Here is a 14,826-nt window from a genome sequence, read left to right on the forward strand (position 1 = left end):
TGACAATGATTCTAGGGCAAATACTTTTATTATATGGGTAAATCAACATTTTACTAGCCGTGAATTATTGGACACTTTGGCGCCGTTTGACTGAAATGACGAACTAGTCCCGCCCCTCTGTCGTTACCAGACAGAGGCTCTGAATCTCCTTTCTCATTGGAGGACTCAGCTGTCTGTCAGTGATTTATCAGCGACAAACTTAAGAAAGCTGCGTCAAAATACAACCATGAGTTAGACAGGAAATATCATGCCTGCCTTCAAAATCAAATCACTGAAAAGCAACTGTATACATCCCTTAAGATAAAACAAATAGGCTTAGTAGACTTTAAGCAATAGTGAGTGACTACAGTAAACACTCTACAAGTAAACATCCTCGAAATAAACACAGCGGAAAATGCCGAGACCAAAAGTACTCAATTGAGTGCAGAAAAGCCCGTTTTAGAATAATTTACAAATGACTGGATTATACTTGTTGTTGATGCATTAATGCCTTCATTACTTTAATATTGGTTTTCATAATGGTGGAAATTATTTAAAAACATGTTCATACCGCAGACTAATTTTAACAAAATGGGAATCCCCATGTTCCTCTTGTATCATAATTTGTTTATTTTATTTCGATCTTATAATAATATGTAACTAACATTGCCTAAAACATAGGCTATAGTGCAATAAAATGAATGCTGCTAATCAAGTAGAAGTATCAAGTAGCATACAACGAGAACAAATAACATAAAGTAGGCCTACATGTTGTTGTTTTTTGCTGGCGTCTTATTTTGAAAAACTAAACAGGAAATGCGTTTCACGTGTGAGATAGCTTGACATTAGTCAGAGGGGTAGGAGTTTTTATTATTTTCTTCTCCTCCCAAACTTTTCTTACCTTCTCAGAAAGTCATGAGAACTCTCAGTGAGACTGGAGCCAGAAGGTAAGACACAGCCCGAGGGATCCATTAACTCACATGATGCTGATACTTATTGATTAGCTGGTTATTGCATGACTGATCCAATCGTGAACGAAAGACAAAACGATTTAGCTGAGAGTGTTTTAGTTATTAGCTGCTTCAAAGAGTTACGGTGAATTATTGATCACAACTAATGGTCTAATTGTCTATACAACGCCTGTAGGACATACTTGAAACACTTTCTACATTTAGTTTTTTGCTGCTGTAAATCTGTGTCCTTGATGTTCTAGTATTACTTTTAGTGTCATAGACGTGTGTATTTATATTCCTAGTGTGCTTTTTATAGTGTTGAAAACATCCATGAATCTTGCCAACATCCTTTAATTAACTGAATATACACTTATACTTTCTATCTTTAATATCTGTGAAATATTTAATTCGTCATGGGTTTTGGAAATCATATTTATAATAATAAATACTTAATTTGACCCTCCAAATTGTTCACTCCTATTAAGAAAAGCTATTTTCTCTGCTATGTTTGTTTTTAAGAATCATGCTTCCAAAGATCTTTTTCCCTACCTAAACTGTAACCTGACCTTCTTAAAAATAGAAAAATAGAATTAGTAATTGTATTTATTGATGTTCTGAACAGGGTGGACAAAGTGAAATGCTCTTGTTGGTCATTAATCCCTGATAGTGCTCTTTAAGGCAGATTTAGACACGTGTATCTTTCTGTAATCTACCTGTGTTGTTGTTGCTCCACAAATCACTGCACATCTTTATAAAGTTTGCATTGTTGGCTTTTCCGTGACTTTTATTGGTTTGTGCCAAACATTTATCTTCATCTCCCTTTCTCGCATAAATTACCTCTGTTTTTGATGCTTCATAAATATGTTCACATCAATGAAGTTAATATAAACTTATGAAATAGTTTGTGTGTCTGCTTTTAGTCGTAGAGCATTAATCTCTCTCACATACTGTTGTTGTGGTTGTTACATTGGATGGAAATCCCCCCCTCCACCTCCTGTATAGTCAGAAGTGTTGAACCTCTCCCCCCTCCTCACCCTTAGCTGCTCTCTTGTCTGTTATTACACCGTTCATCATCTCGGCCACCTCACTTTTCCCAGAGCAGTTTTTAAAATGTGGTGTTGAATTTTCAGAGGTCGGTCACAGTGAAACAAACAGAAATCAGTGATTGACTATCTTAAAAGCAACAATACTGATACAAAAAATGACCATAAAAGCAGCAGGAACATCTGTCTTGCATATGCTTACTCCTGTTTTGCAATGGGATTCTGGAAAATGTGGGAAATCTAAACTTTAAGTACAGACTTGGATACATTTAGGATGACAGATTCACAGGGTTTGACATGGTTAGAAGATCTTATGCTGGCTTGATGGTTGTTTGATCTTTCCCTTAAACAAGTATGGCTATAATCAATATTTTAATGACAACAAGATATCAAATGACAATTGGAAAACAATAAGAAAGGGGTAACTCTCTCAGCTCGTATAGCATTGTTCTAGACATTGTTCCAGGGAAATAATCACAAAATCGACTGCACTAAGCAGTAAACCACATACAAGTACAGTTAGCAAGTAGCTGGTGAACTTAGAGGAGCGTTTAGCACCTGAAGAGCCAGATATTTCTCTCAGGAGCTGGTGGAGGCCAAAAACAGAGCTAAAAGAGAGTGAATATAGGCAAATCCGTCATTTGGAATCAAACTCGACTTCAAATGAATGATAATGTAGCTCTGTAACTACTGCATTTGTAAAAAAAAAAGAGCAACTAATTGCTAAGAAGTTGTCACTAAAAAGTGATTATATGTCAAAGTTAGGTTCACAACTTGTTTCTGCTGCCTCCAAGTGGCAAACAAAATCAGTTATTGAAGTTCTTTAAAAGTCTGCAAAGATGTAAATGAAACCCTAAATAACATTCGGCTAATTTGTTGATTCTGTTGACTGTGTGTATTTCCACAAGTATAAGGGAGGGTTTATATAAAAGCTAGATGCACATTTGATTTTAAAGCACAAGTTTAAGAAAGCGTTTATGATGTTCGCTGATACTGGTTCGACTGCAAGTAATGCAGTTTATGTTTCTTGTTTATGAGTGAGGTTAAGGCTGCCTTTACACGGGAACGTTTGCGCAAAAAAGTCTTCCGTTCACATGCATTCGTTTCATTTAACGTGTCTGTTCACACGAGACTGCTGGAAACGCTGTAGTACATATGCCGGGACTGTAAGTGGCGCTGTACTTCCACACGAGACCGCTCGAAAGCGCTGGACACGCTGTAGTACATATGCCGGGACTGTAAGTGGCGCTGTAACTTCCGCCACAAAATACACCAAAAGCAGCGAAGAAGACCCCGGAGCAATGTTGCCATGGTTGCCCTTCTGTTTATGCCCCACGGTGGATTTAGCAACATTCATGTAATTCTCCATGTCCACTTGTTGCTGATGGTTGTGGTAGAGGAGCTGTAGATTTTGCACTAACATCTGTAGCATGGTCGAGCTGTAGATGTTGTACTAACATCTGTAGCATGGTCAGTAGCAGTAGCAGTAGCACTAGCAGTAGCTACTGACAGTAGCTACTGGCCATGCTACAGCAGTGAGCAGCAGAGGCGGGGAGAGGCGGGGCTATCGTTATTTTTTCAGGAAATGATCGTATAGAGGCGATTACACGGAGCCGTTTGACCCCCCAGAGCGTTTCGTTTGCAAATCTATCCACCTTGGGACCCGTTATCGTTTGTGGGGTCCGTTTCTATCGTTTTGTTACGGCCTCGTGTAAATGAAAGGGCTATACGCAAGAGAAACTGCAGATACAAGCCGTTTCGTTCTCGTGTAAAGGGTGTCTAAATGATAGTTACCATAATGAAAAGAGGGTCATGTTTTGTTTGGTCTTGGTAATACTCATGTGGAGAATGTTGTACAAACTGATTGGATAAAAGGCCACAGAGAAACAATGAATGTTTATTTACTTTAGATAGGAATGTCAGGACGCGCTGGCCTTTCTGTTGAACTTCCTCTCTAGCGTCTTATTGTTAAATGAAACAGAAATACAAGCTAGAAGTTGAATATGCCGTTAATGTGTCATTATAAGATGAAGGTTGATTTGTCATGTTTTTGAAATGCAACTAAGGCAAAGAAATCTGTCCAAATTCATAACGAAACAACCTACTGTGCAAAATTGGGATGAGTAAGCTGGAAATTGTCCTTTGAATTAGTGTTTATCCCTTAACTTTCTGACGCCCTCTCAGGGGAAGTGTCTCTTTCTGCAACAGGACTCTGGGGTTTGGCTTACTGGCTGTCGCCTCCAAAATAGATTCACTGTAAGTTTAGTTGGCAGTGTCAGGAGGTCACTCTGATACTCTTGATTTTCCTTTTCTGCTCATCTTTTTGGTTTTGTTTCATAGACACGGTTTCTTATTCATGTTTTCTTCCCCTATTTACACCTAAGAACAGAAGGAGCACAGTTAATTGGATACAAACTGAATTAAATGTGGTTGTGTGCTCATACTCATGAGCTTGATAAGACGCATGCTGTTGTATTTTTAGCTCTATTTCGAGTGGTTTTAATTTTAGCAGACTGCAAGCTACTCTTTGGACTGCAGTGACATGACGAGCAAAGATAGAGCTGGACTCACCAGCGTTACATGGACAAACAAAAACGAAAATGACTTGTTTTTCTCTAGAAATCTGATGGTGTTACATTCCAAAAGAACCCCTGTGTTAGAATTGACTCGCTGTTACATGCACAAGGAAACTGTCTTTGTTTACATTTAAGGTCAGTAACAATCTGTGTTGTCTTTGTTTTGGATTTCTTCTTTATAATTATCTTCTTCACTGTGAACGGCATCTCTTCACGAGGACAGACAGACTTCTGGTAGCATTTGCAGCCTTTGAGAATCTGTCAAATAAGATTTTTAAGTTGGCGGGCTCGCAACCTTAAATCTTTTTCCTGTTTCCTCTTTGGTCTCTACAGACAAGCCAAGTTGTTCAACATGAATTTACTGACATCACCTCAATGGAAGTTTTGAAGCAGTTTATTCCTACGCCCATTGTGAAGTACCACTGAGTGCAGTTTTAGGAAGGCATTCAGACATTTGTTAGACGTTGTTGTTTTGAGATACATGTTAGACAATGAAACAGTTTGCGTAACATAAGCAATGTTTAAATGGCAAACCCATTGCCTCTCCAGCAGTGGCGGAAAGTACCTCAGTACATTTACTAAAGTAATCTATAATGAAGTAAGTGTACTTTACTGAGTGTTTTTATTTTATGCTACATTGATGCTTTGCTTTTCTTTTTAACAGCTTTACTTAATAGACACTTTTTGTAAAATGATTTCATATATATAAAATCATCTGTAAACTTTTGTTATATATTTAACTACCCATAATATATAAAGGATTTAAAAATAAAACAGTAAAATGCTGCTTACACAAGAATTAATCAGTATTTAAGCCAGTAATATAATGTAGAACCCCCAGAGTCATTTTTTGCGTTTTTAGTATATTTTGCTTGGTAGCTGATATTACTTCTGTCTTTTTGTTCCCCATTAGCCTGACTGGTGTCATTGAAATTAATGAGAGGGCTGCACTTTCCTCTAGAGAGTGAAAAGTCCTGTCAAAGGTCAGGCCATTTGTTTATTAGTTCAAAGCTGATCGAGTGATCAAAATCAGAACATTAATTCCAGGAGAGCTTAAACATATTAATTATCTGCTCTTTGAAAGTCTGTGTTTTGTTTACCTTTATTAAAGCTTAAGCTTCTCTTTTCTTCTCAGGCAACAATTAGTTTTAAGTGTCGGGGCTGTGTGAAACCTGATATCAGCAGGTTTTCCTCTGAATTAGGATGCACCCAGGCTTTGGAAAAGGAAATTACCACTTTCAGCTTCATGCCAGATCCTATGATTGGAGTGGTTTTCCAAAATGTCCCGAAAGGAGAAGAAGCTCTTCAGTCTGTCTGTAAGAAGCAGCTGAGTTTTCTTCTTTTAGTTTAAGCTAGGAAAAAACAAACTTGTGTTCTGATTTTTGTAGCATATGTTAACAATGGCACCAGAGTTAGCTGACAGCTGGACAGGAAGTATTGAGTGATTACAATACATGACAAATACACACAGCAGAATTAGATAAATGTCAACTACACACACATTTAATAATACTAAATAGTGTCCTGTTTGTTCTTTGTAGCTGGTAAACTGTATTATACTTACAAGAGTTTGTTATACGGTTATTTTCAGTGTTAGTCTCGAGATTGTTATGTCTGAAACTCAAGCAAACTCTACTGATGTTTTCTTTTGCAGATTGTGTTTGAATGTAATTGTTATCCCAAGACATTGGACATTTCTCGGGATGACAGATTAATGGTTTCAAGAAATCTAACCTAATAATGTGGAATTCAGTTGTCTGATTATTTTCGTCATGAAGTCCTTCCTCCTGACATTTTGAATAAATTCAATCAGCTCTGATCTCTCTTTTTGACTTTAATATAATTCTATAAAGCTATCAGACTTGAACAGACTCTTTGAGTAAAATGAGACACTGGAAAACTTGATTATCTTGTGGTCATGAAAAAAGAGTTTGATCATTTGAGAGCTAACTTGTGATGAGGACCATTTGGAAAATGAATAGGGTCATTTTAGAATCACAATAACTATATCTTAGGATAAAAAACAGTGAGCGGTGACAGGCGGAAACAGATGTCCAGATGATTAACTACTGGGAATTCAAGATAACAGATAACCCTTGTGTTCCTCTTATCCTATTATCATTCATATTTTTTCTGAAAATTAAAGGGTTGTTTAAGGACAGTGCCACTGATATTTTTTAAGTAAATGTCAAAACCAGCAACTTTCCCACTTTCCTACCAAACTTCACCTACTTTAAAAACATTTCACAAATATAAAGTTCAAGTTTTGAAATAAGCCGAACAATTTCTGAGAAAAAGCTGTAAACATTTATTAATTAACACATAGATATGAATAGTCATGACATGGCTAAAATGTAACGCCAACAAAGCATGGATAACGAGATGGGCTCCGTAATGCAAAAGGGGTCAGGATTCATTTGAACACGTCATGATAATGTTAAAATGTGACTTTGTCCAGTAATAGTTTTTACTGAATTAAACTTGAACGCATCAGTAAGTAAATCGATGGTACCTCTGTTGAAGTCGGCTGTTTGCTCAGTCCACCTGCTGCTAACGGCTAACGGTAACTAGCTGTACTCATGCTGATTTCAACAGGGTTTTGTTGTTAAACATTGACCATCGTAAAGGGGAATAAGGGTTTTCGAAATGTTGATATTGACTCCGAACTACAGTTGTCATGCCATCCCTTATACAGAATATCACACAATTTGTCAATGAGCGTCTACCACTGTGGTCCAATCACATGCTCCCCCCTCTGCTATTACCACTGCCTGAGAAACACTGAATAAAGAACGCAGGGCTAAAAATACCCACACTTACTCAAGAACTTAGGCAGAGCTTGGGAGACAGGCACTGATTAAACCGTTTACGCACAAATAAGGATGGGAAAACACCGAACTAGCCAATCAATGCAGCTATAATTAGCTTAATATGATGAAATAGTTTACCAGACTCTGATTGACATGTTGTGATAGTTTGGCTGTAAAATGGTGAAAGTGGCAGAATGGTTGACTTGTGAGGCTTGAGAACCAAAAAGGTCAAACTCTCCCTCCGTCTGAACTGACCACTTCTCTCTGTCGAAGAATCAATCCTTGACTGCTTTTAGAAACACTTCCTCTAATGCCTGAAACCCTTTGAACCATTTTTTTCTGACGAAACAATGAACGTTTTTGTGTGCAGAGGAGAGAGAAGTTTAGTTTGCGGTTGTACTAAAACTTTCTCTGGCGCCGGAGAAAGCTTCTGAGAGCGAGCCATTGAACTCCCGTTTCAAACTAGTTTTCCAGCACAGAGATCACCTCTGTTCACAGGCTCATAATGGAAGAAATGTTGTGTTTAGCACTGTGGAAAAGCACCTCTGCCATCTGAAGTCAAATAAAGAGGCTGTATAACACCTACATGTTCGGATCCCAAGGCAGGATGAAAGCAAACTTTTGTATCCTATTTTTCTTTGGATAGTCCCACTTTTCGTTACAAATAGTGTTTTATGTTCTGTAACTCTTTTTATCTCCTCTTTCTATGTATACTTTTCTATTGTGGAAGTGCTTTAAAAAAAGTTAAAGAAAATGCCGGCTCCATTTTGTAATAGAGAGGCGAAGTCCCGCCCTTCTACTTCCGCCCCATGGGACCTTATTTCGGAAAAATTATGTATTGAAGTCAATGGAGAGAGAAAGATTATCTTTCGATCCCGTTTGAATTGTGCCACGAATTACACATTATGATGTTTGTCAATCTTAAATAATCATTTCCATGTCAAAAGAGTCACAGTTTGTCGTAAAACTGTTGAAATATAAGACTATGAAAAATACGCAACTAGAAAGACTACAAATCCCAGAGTCGCGTAAGTGATGTCATTAACGTTACACATTACACTCGTGTTACTCACCGAAACCTTGTAAAGCCGGTCCCGCATGCTGGCTCTTACGGAACCGACTAACTCCCCTTTTGTGTATGTACAGCTCTCAACATGCCCAGACTTGTAGTGATTTTCACCTCTTTTAATACTTTTTGCCTCATTCTGAAAGAAAGAAGTGAAATGTGCCAACGTGACGGCCATCTTGGTGTTGGTGACGTGTGCGAGACCAGAGATGTAGTTCATTGAGCGGTTCACACAAAAAAAAGTGTTACTTCACAGTTTTACGACACATTTTTATTTTTTTGACTTGCAAAATTATCTTTTAAATTGACAAACATCATATGTGTAATTCGTGGCACAATTCAAACGGGATCGAAAGATAATCTTTCTCTCCCCATTGACTTCAATACATAATTTTTCCGAAATAAGGTCCCATGGAGCTCCCCCGGAAAGGGAGGGACTTCGCCTCTCTATAGGGTTTTTTAAAATGCCTTACTATTACTATCAATGGAAATAAATAATTTACTTCTTCTTTACAGATCAGTTATAAGCCAATTATTAAGTATACCATTTGGGTAGCTCAGTTGGAAAACATCTATGTGACTGGTTTGTCAATTCAAGTCATGTTAATATATAAAACATTTAAATAAACAAATAATGAGGGGTCAGAGGTTTCTCTTTTTTAATACATACACACTATACTGTACATTCAAAGCAAATGTTAGTTGGTTTTGGTACAGACTGTCCATTGGAGAGTGTACCCGATGAACTAAAAAAACAAAATAAATCGAATGTATTAACGGAGCCAGAGCACCTTCACACGACTTGACAAACTAAACGTTGGTTGTTCTTGCCTCTAACTCATTAATGAAACATTAGTAAAGTATTTATTTACCTTCTGTTTCTTATTAGAACATGGTTACCAACATTCTGAAAAACAAGGAGGTAAAAGAGTTCTGTAATGAATTGAATAAATGATGTTAAGAGGAGTGTAAATAAGTCAAATGTTATGTAAAGGCTCCTTTGTGATTTGGGTTGGATTAGTCAGTAGATTGTCTCAGACTCGGCCACGTGGCATCATTATGTTCAATGAAGCTTTCTAATGCCTGGGATACATCAGATTGCCTCTCGGGGGTAATGAGCGGCCTTAATCTGAGAAGCTAACTGAATCACTGCCTGATGGAAAACTGAATTAGAGCCCACAAACATGTATTTTTCACAGAAGCAGCTCCATGTTGAGAAAGGTGTGTTCACAGGAGCTTTGGAAGACATTTTAAAGACCTACATACACCCAGTGCCTTGTCATTACTCCAACACTCAATGAAAGAGATGCTGAGATGGTGTAATTTCCACCAGTATGGGAAACAACACAATATAATAGACATATTTTTCAGTTGTTTCTGGGCAGAAAGCTGCTGACATCTGGTCCTGTTGTGTAGTTAGAAGACTCAAACATCTGTTGGCTCCAGTTTGCTACTGATGTGAAGGAGACATACTTTATGGGTCTTAAACACAAATCTGTGGACCGGATATCTAGGTCAACATAGAGAGACTTTTGGAGATTTGCTTGGCTAGAAACACAAAAAGCTGAAGTGATTAAGGGAACAGGAAATGTGCGGATAGAGAAAAACATTTGTATATGGAAAATTCAGTTAGGAAAAAAGTGTTTTCTAACGTATCTAAAAAGCAGCTTCAACAACAGTGCAGTTTACAGGCCTGCAGAGTTTGTGTCTCACCACAGAAGGGAAAACAAGGTGTTTTTCTTCCAAAAATGCAACGTGACATTAGAGCTGGAAACTGGCTAATTGGGAACAACTCGACATGTGAGCTCTGCTTTGTTTGAGGGAGGGGCAGTTAGCCGGCAGCCATTGGACGTCCCAGTCTCAGCTGACTGCATGCTGCTGCCGCTGCTGGGATACTAACTGTGTGCAGCTCTCTGGGCTGCAAACTGATGCTAAAACCTATTTTTCGGAAATAAACATGAACAAGCTATTTCTTATAATGTATTCATGTCCAGTCCGGTTTGTTCTGTGGTGGTCTCTGTTTAAAGCTTTACTGGGTAAAGTTGCCAAGATATAATCTATCCCAAAATACTTTTACCATTGTAAATTCTTTCCATCTTCTTCTTTCTTATTTGTGTGAAACTCCCACTGAGTGTTTCTTTTGTGAGCTGCAGTGAGGGACAGGAACACAAAGTGGGATTATTGAACTGAAACATTGGAAGATGCCCACTTGATTTATCAATACTCAAGTGTCCGATGTCGACTGAATGTTTTCGTTTAGAAAAAGGACAATGGATTTCCCCCAATCTTGGCCTTCTCTATGTCTTTGAATGTACATTAGTATGGGCATGCGAGTATTGTATAAATATAGACTTTAAAAATATGAACTTACATGATATACACATTGATAAACGTAAAATTGATGAGGCTTTAGGTGTGTTTAGAGCGCCGACTGATCCTGTTGTCATTGGCTACATTTGCTTCGAACGATGGACACTTTCCCTTATGTTGATTATGTGATGGATAAGAAAAAAAATTACAAAGATTGGGTCAACTCAAAGAGCTACTCAGCATCTTCAGATCCACTGGGAAGCCAGACTCTGTTCATCTTAACAATCCCAGAGTGACGGACTTCCCCGGCCACTTTATTGAATCACTTTGTGACATTTTGAACCTGGACACAGTCGGCCAAAGGCAGGGATTGTAGGGGAGGGGTCTGTTGTGGAGAAAACAAGGAGTCTTCACAAAACTTCTCGAAAACAGCGTCACCACTAAACAGGCATAAAGCCTCATTGTGGGGGCTGAATGTGCCTGATTGTGTTTGCTGAGGAATCTGGAAGGAAAAGGGAGGGTGGGCAGGACGCATGTGATGTTTGAAGTCAACCTGATTGTGATAAAATATAAATAAATTGATTTATCTTTTTATCTGGGTACAGCAGGACACGCAAAACATAAATGTGACTTCAGTGTTTAATGAACAGCGTTTTACACAGGATAACATCCCATTACTGTTGGTAGTTTACATGGGGGGCACCAAGGAAGGGCTAAGCTATCAAAGTGCTGCTCTACAATGGAATAAGATTTGATATATTTTATAATAAAATACATCAAACAAACACACTTTCTAACATGACAAAGAACGTCTCTCTGTTTCTCTGCATGGGTGATTGTCAGTAGACCCCCTTCCTCTAATTGGCTCTTTCTCTTGTAATGATACAACAACATGTTTAGTTTCAGTTTACATCCATGTCCGTTTTAAATGTCATCACTTTACCCTGTTGGACATCTGTGTAAAATGTCCTCCAGGTCTTATTTTTAGAATAATGGGAGACTGTGCGGATAACTCAAATTTGAGGCATACAAATTCTAAAATATGTCGCTAAATGTATTTTGGTGGCTGTTGATATACCTAGACGTCCTGCACCAGTAAAGTCTGTTTGGGAAACACTAATTTATGATGAAAAGATGTGAGACAGGAAGTAGCTCAGCTCTTTTTATATACAATGTTTATATAGAGAGGTGTCCGACTGTAACTGCGTGACACTTTAACACTTGAGTCCTCGTGCAAAAGTGATAGCACGTTATCTAACCTCTGTGTGATGCATCATGTGCTGTTGGCCTTGGTGCTGTTGTTGGCAGCAGTGTGTGAGTGTTTGTGTGTGTGAGCGTGTCACACTGGCTCTATTTGTTCAGCTCTCAGTTTGAGCTTGTCCTCTCTCCGGTGATTTCCTGCTGCCTTCAGGAAGCAGCTTTCAGGACGGCCTGATGGGTTTCCTGGCAGGACCCCCCCCCCCCCCCCCCCAGCTCCTACTGGGAGACAATAGGAGGTCTCCCACAGGGGCATGAAGGGGTTATGTGTGTGTGTATGTAGTGATGAGGGGGATTTATTGGGGGAGTAGTGGGCTTCCCTTCAGGAAACTGCAGATTTATATCAAAGCAGCAGAGAGGCCCTCATGTGTGTGTCTTGTGCTTGTATTTCTGTCTATTAGGTCTAAATGTCCTCACAAGGATAAAGGCATGATGATACAAATGTTCTTCTAGCTTCCACAAGACATTAAGTTCTGGATTAGGAGCTTTAAGGTTTTGGTTAAATGAGAAAGTTGAAGTTTGTTAACATTCGTGTTGAGATGCTGTTTCCTGTGTTCAGAGCTCGAATGGTTGGTTAGATTCAGAAAAAGACAATGGGTTTTACTCAAAAATGAAATCAGTGTGTGGCATATGGAGTGGTTTTTGTGTGTGTACGTTTCTGAACAAGTTTTTTTCTCATGTAAAGCAGTCGGTTAGCAAAAACTGCTGAGAGAGGATGTTGGCTTTTACTCCCTCTTCGTCTGTCAGATTGACTTTCCTTCTCAGGAAAAGGGCGTCAGGCGGTGGGGGTGAGGTCACTGTTTAAAAACATGGCCCCAAAGCCTCGACCCAGCACAACATTTCCTCTTCCACTGAAAGCAGCAGGACAGCTTGATGTTCTCTTCTCCATGAGTCGGCTCAACTCGTCACAAGTTCCTACTGAACCTTTCAAGCAGTAACATCCTGAAGTAGTGTTTATTCCACTTCGTTTGACAGAGCCCTGACAGAGATTTACTTTACAATTTTAGTTGTGACTGTTGCATTCAAAAGTGGATTGCAGTGTTGCATTCAAACTGAAAACTGTCATGTAATTTGTAGCCATGGGAAAATACCTTTATATATACAGTCTATGGAAAATACAGACGTCTAAAGCTTTCTGATGAGTCTAAAGGACAATTACCTTTTTCTGTTCACAGTAAAAAAATGTTGGGTGTTTTTTTTACTGCCTAATATTTGTAGCTTTCAACATAAACTTCATAATCTCTGACTGCAGAATTGTGTGTGTGTGTGTGTGTGTGTGTGTGTGTGTGTGTGTGTGTGTGTGTGTGTGTGTGTGTGTGTGTGTGTGTGTGTGTGTGTGTGTGTGTGTGTGTGTGTGTGTGTGTGTGTGTGTGTGTGTGTGTGTGTGTGTGTGTGTGTGTGTGTGTGTGTGTGTGTGTGTGTGTGTGTGTGTGTGTGTGTGTGTGTGTGTGTGTGTGTGTGTGTGTGTGTGTGTGTGTGTGTGTGTGTGTGTGTGTGTGTGTGTGTGTGTGTGTGTGTGTGTGTGTGTGTGTGTGTGTGTGTGTGTGTGTGTGTGTGTGTGTGTGTGTGTGTGTGTGTGTGTGTGTGTGTGTGTGTGTGTGTGTGTGTGTGTGTGTGTGTGTGTGTGTGTGTGTTCTTAATATTTTTCTGTTGCTTTGAGGACTTATGTACATGCGCTTATGGGCATTTTTGTTAAATTGTTCTTGGCTTGTGCACGTGTCATTATGAGAGTTGAAACTCAGGTGTGTGTGTGTTTGCATTTTGTGTGTGTGTGTTTCAGCTGGTCAGGACTGGGGGGTTGAAGAGAGAAGGAATGCAGCTTGAAGTCTGTAATTTGCTGTCTTTCATCAAATCAGAGAGAAAAACAGCAACACTTGAGATGTGTTTGTGTGTGTGTGAGAGAAAAGGAGTGGGTGAAGGAGAAATGAGTCATGTGAGGATAGGAGGGTAGAGATGAAGAGAGTAAATAGGGGGGAAAGAAAGAGAGGAGAAAACAAATAAAAAATGTTTCATCGAAGGATAATGAAGAGGATAGAAAAAAGAATAAACGTGTGGAGGGGGAAAGCCTCAACTGTCTGGGGTTAATTTTGTTTGTTTAACAGTCCAATTAACTTTTCAACACACAGTTTCATGAATAATACTCTACAGAAAATGATCCACAGCCCTTGCTGCTGTCATTCCTCTAGTTTAAAAAACATGTTTGATACCCATAGACTGTATAAATGGTGAAACCATTTCATGAAGAAATTGGTATATAAATATATATTTGTGTGTTTTTTGTCATCGCAGCTTAAATTGTGAGAGACTGTTGTATATTATATATTGCGGTAACGTTTCCTCATACTGTGCAGCCCTACTTTGAACCCAATGATTTATCCTAGAAAATAGGATACTTGATAATAAGCTCTGGCACTTGAATGGTGTTTGGCCCGTATCCCAGAGCTTCTGAAAACCTACATTTTTAAAGAACCTTTAAAAAAAATATCCAGGTTCTGCTTTGTGTTTCTACAAAAATATTCTGGAGACGTCTGTTACCGTTTCTTAGGTTCCTGAAGTGGGAAAGGCATGAAGCTTAAACTGAGCTCCTCTTTCTGTCCTTCAGTGTCCATGTTGTGTTTTCACTTGTTAGAGGAGAGATTATATTCAGAGTATTGAGTAGCTGGTTGATCTTGTGAGACGTTCATCAATGTTTTAAGGATGGCAACCGAACGGTTATTAATGATATGGGGATGCATACAAATATGAGTATGATTCTCCAGCATTTCTAAACGGATTCATACTTTCTGACGTTGATACTTTCTTTAACTGCAGCATGTCTCAGTGAATCTCTCA

General features: G+C 38.9%; 1 protein-coding gene across 2 annotated transcripts in view; it reads left to right on the forward strand.

Annotated features, from left to right (window-relative positions):
• The first annotated feature begins 872 nt into the window (after window positions 1-872).
• The window catches only part of kank3 (KN motif and ankyrin repeat domains 3), a 29,085-nt gene continuing 15,131 nt past the window's right edge, over window positions 873-14,826 (forward strand). Inside the window, exon 1 of one of the 2 annotated variants that reach the window (XR_004557216.1) lies at window positions 873-926. The gene's annotated coding sequence lies outside the window, so the exon portion shown is untranslated. The remainder of the gene's footprint in view (window positions 927-14,826) is intronic. The other variant, XM_034147360.1, reaches the window with a different exon arrangement.

The sequence above is a fragment of the Trematomus bernacchii genome, unplaced genomic scaffold (genome assembly GCF_902827165.1).
Source record: "Trematomus bernacchii unplaced genomic scaffold, fTreBer1.1, whole genome shotgun sequence".
NCBI lineage: Eukaryota > Metazoa > Chordata > Actinopteri > Perciformes > Nototheniidae > Trematomus > Trematomus bernacchii.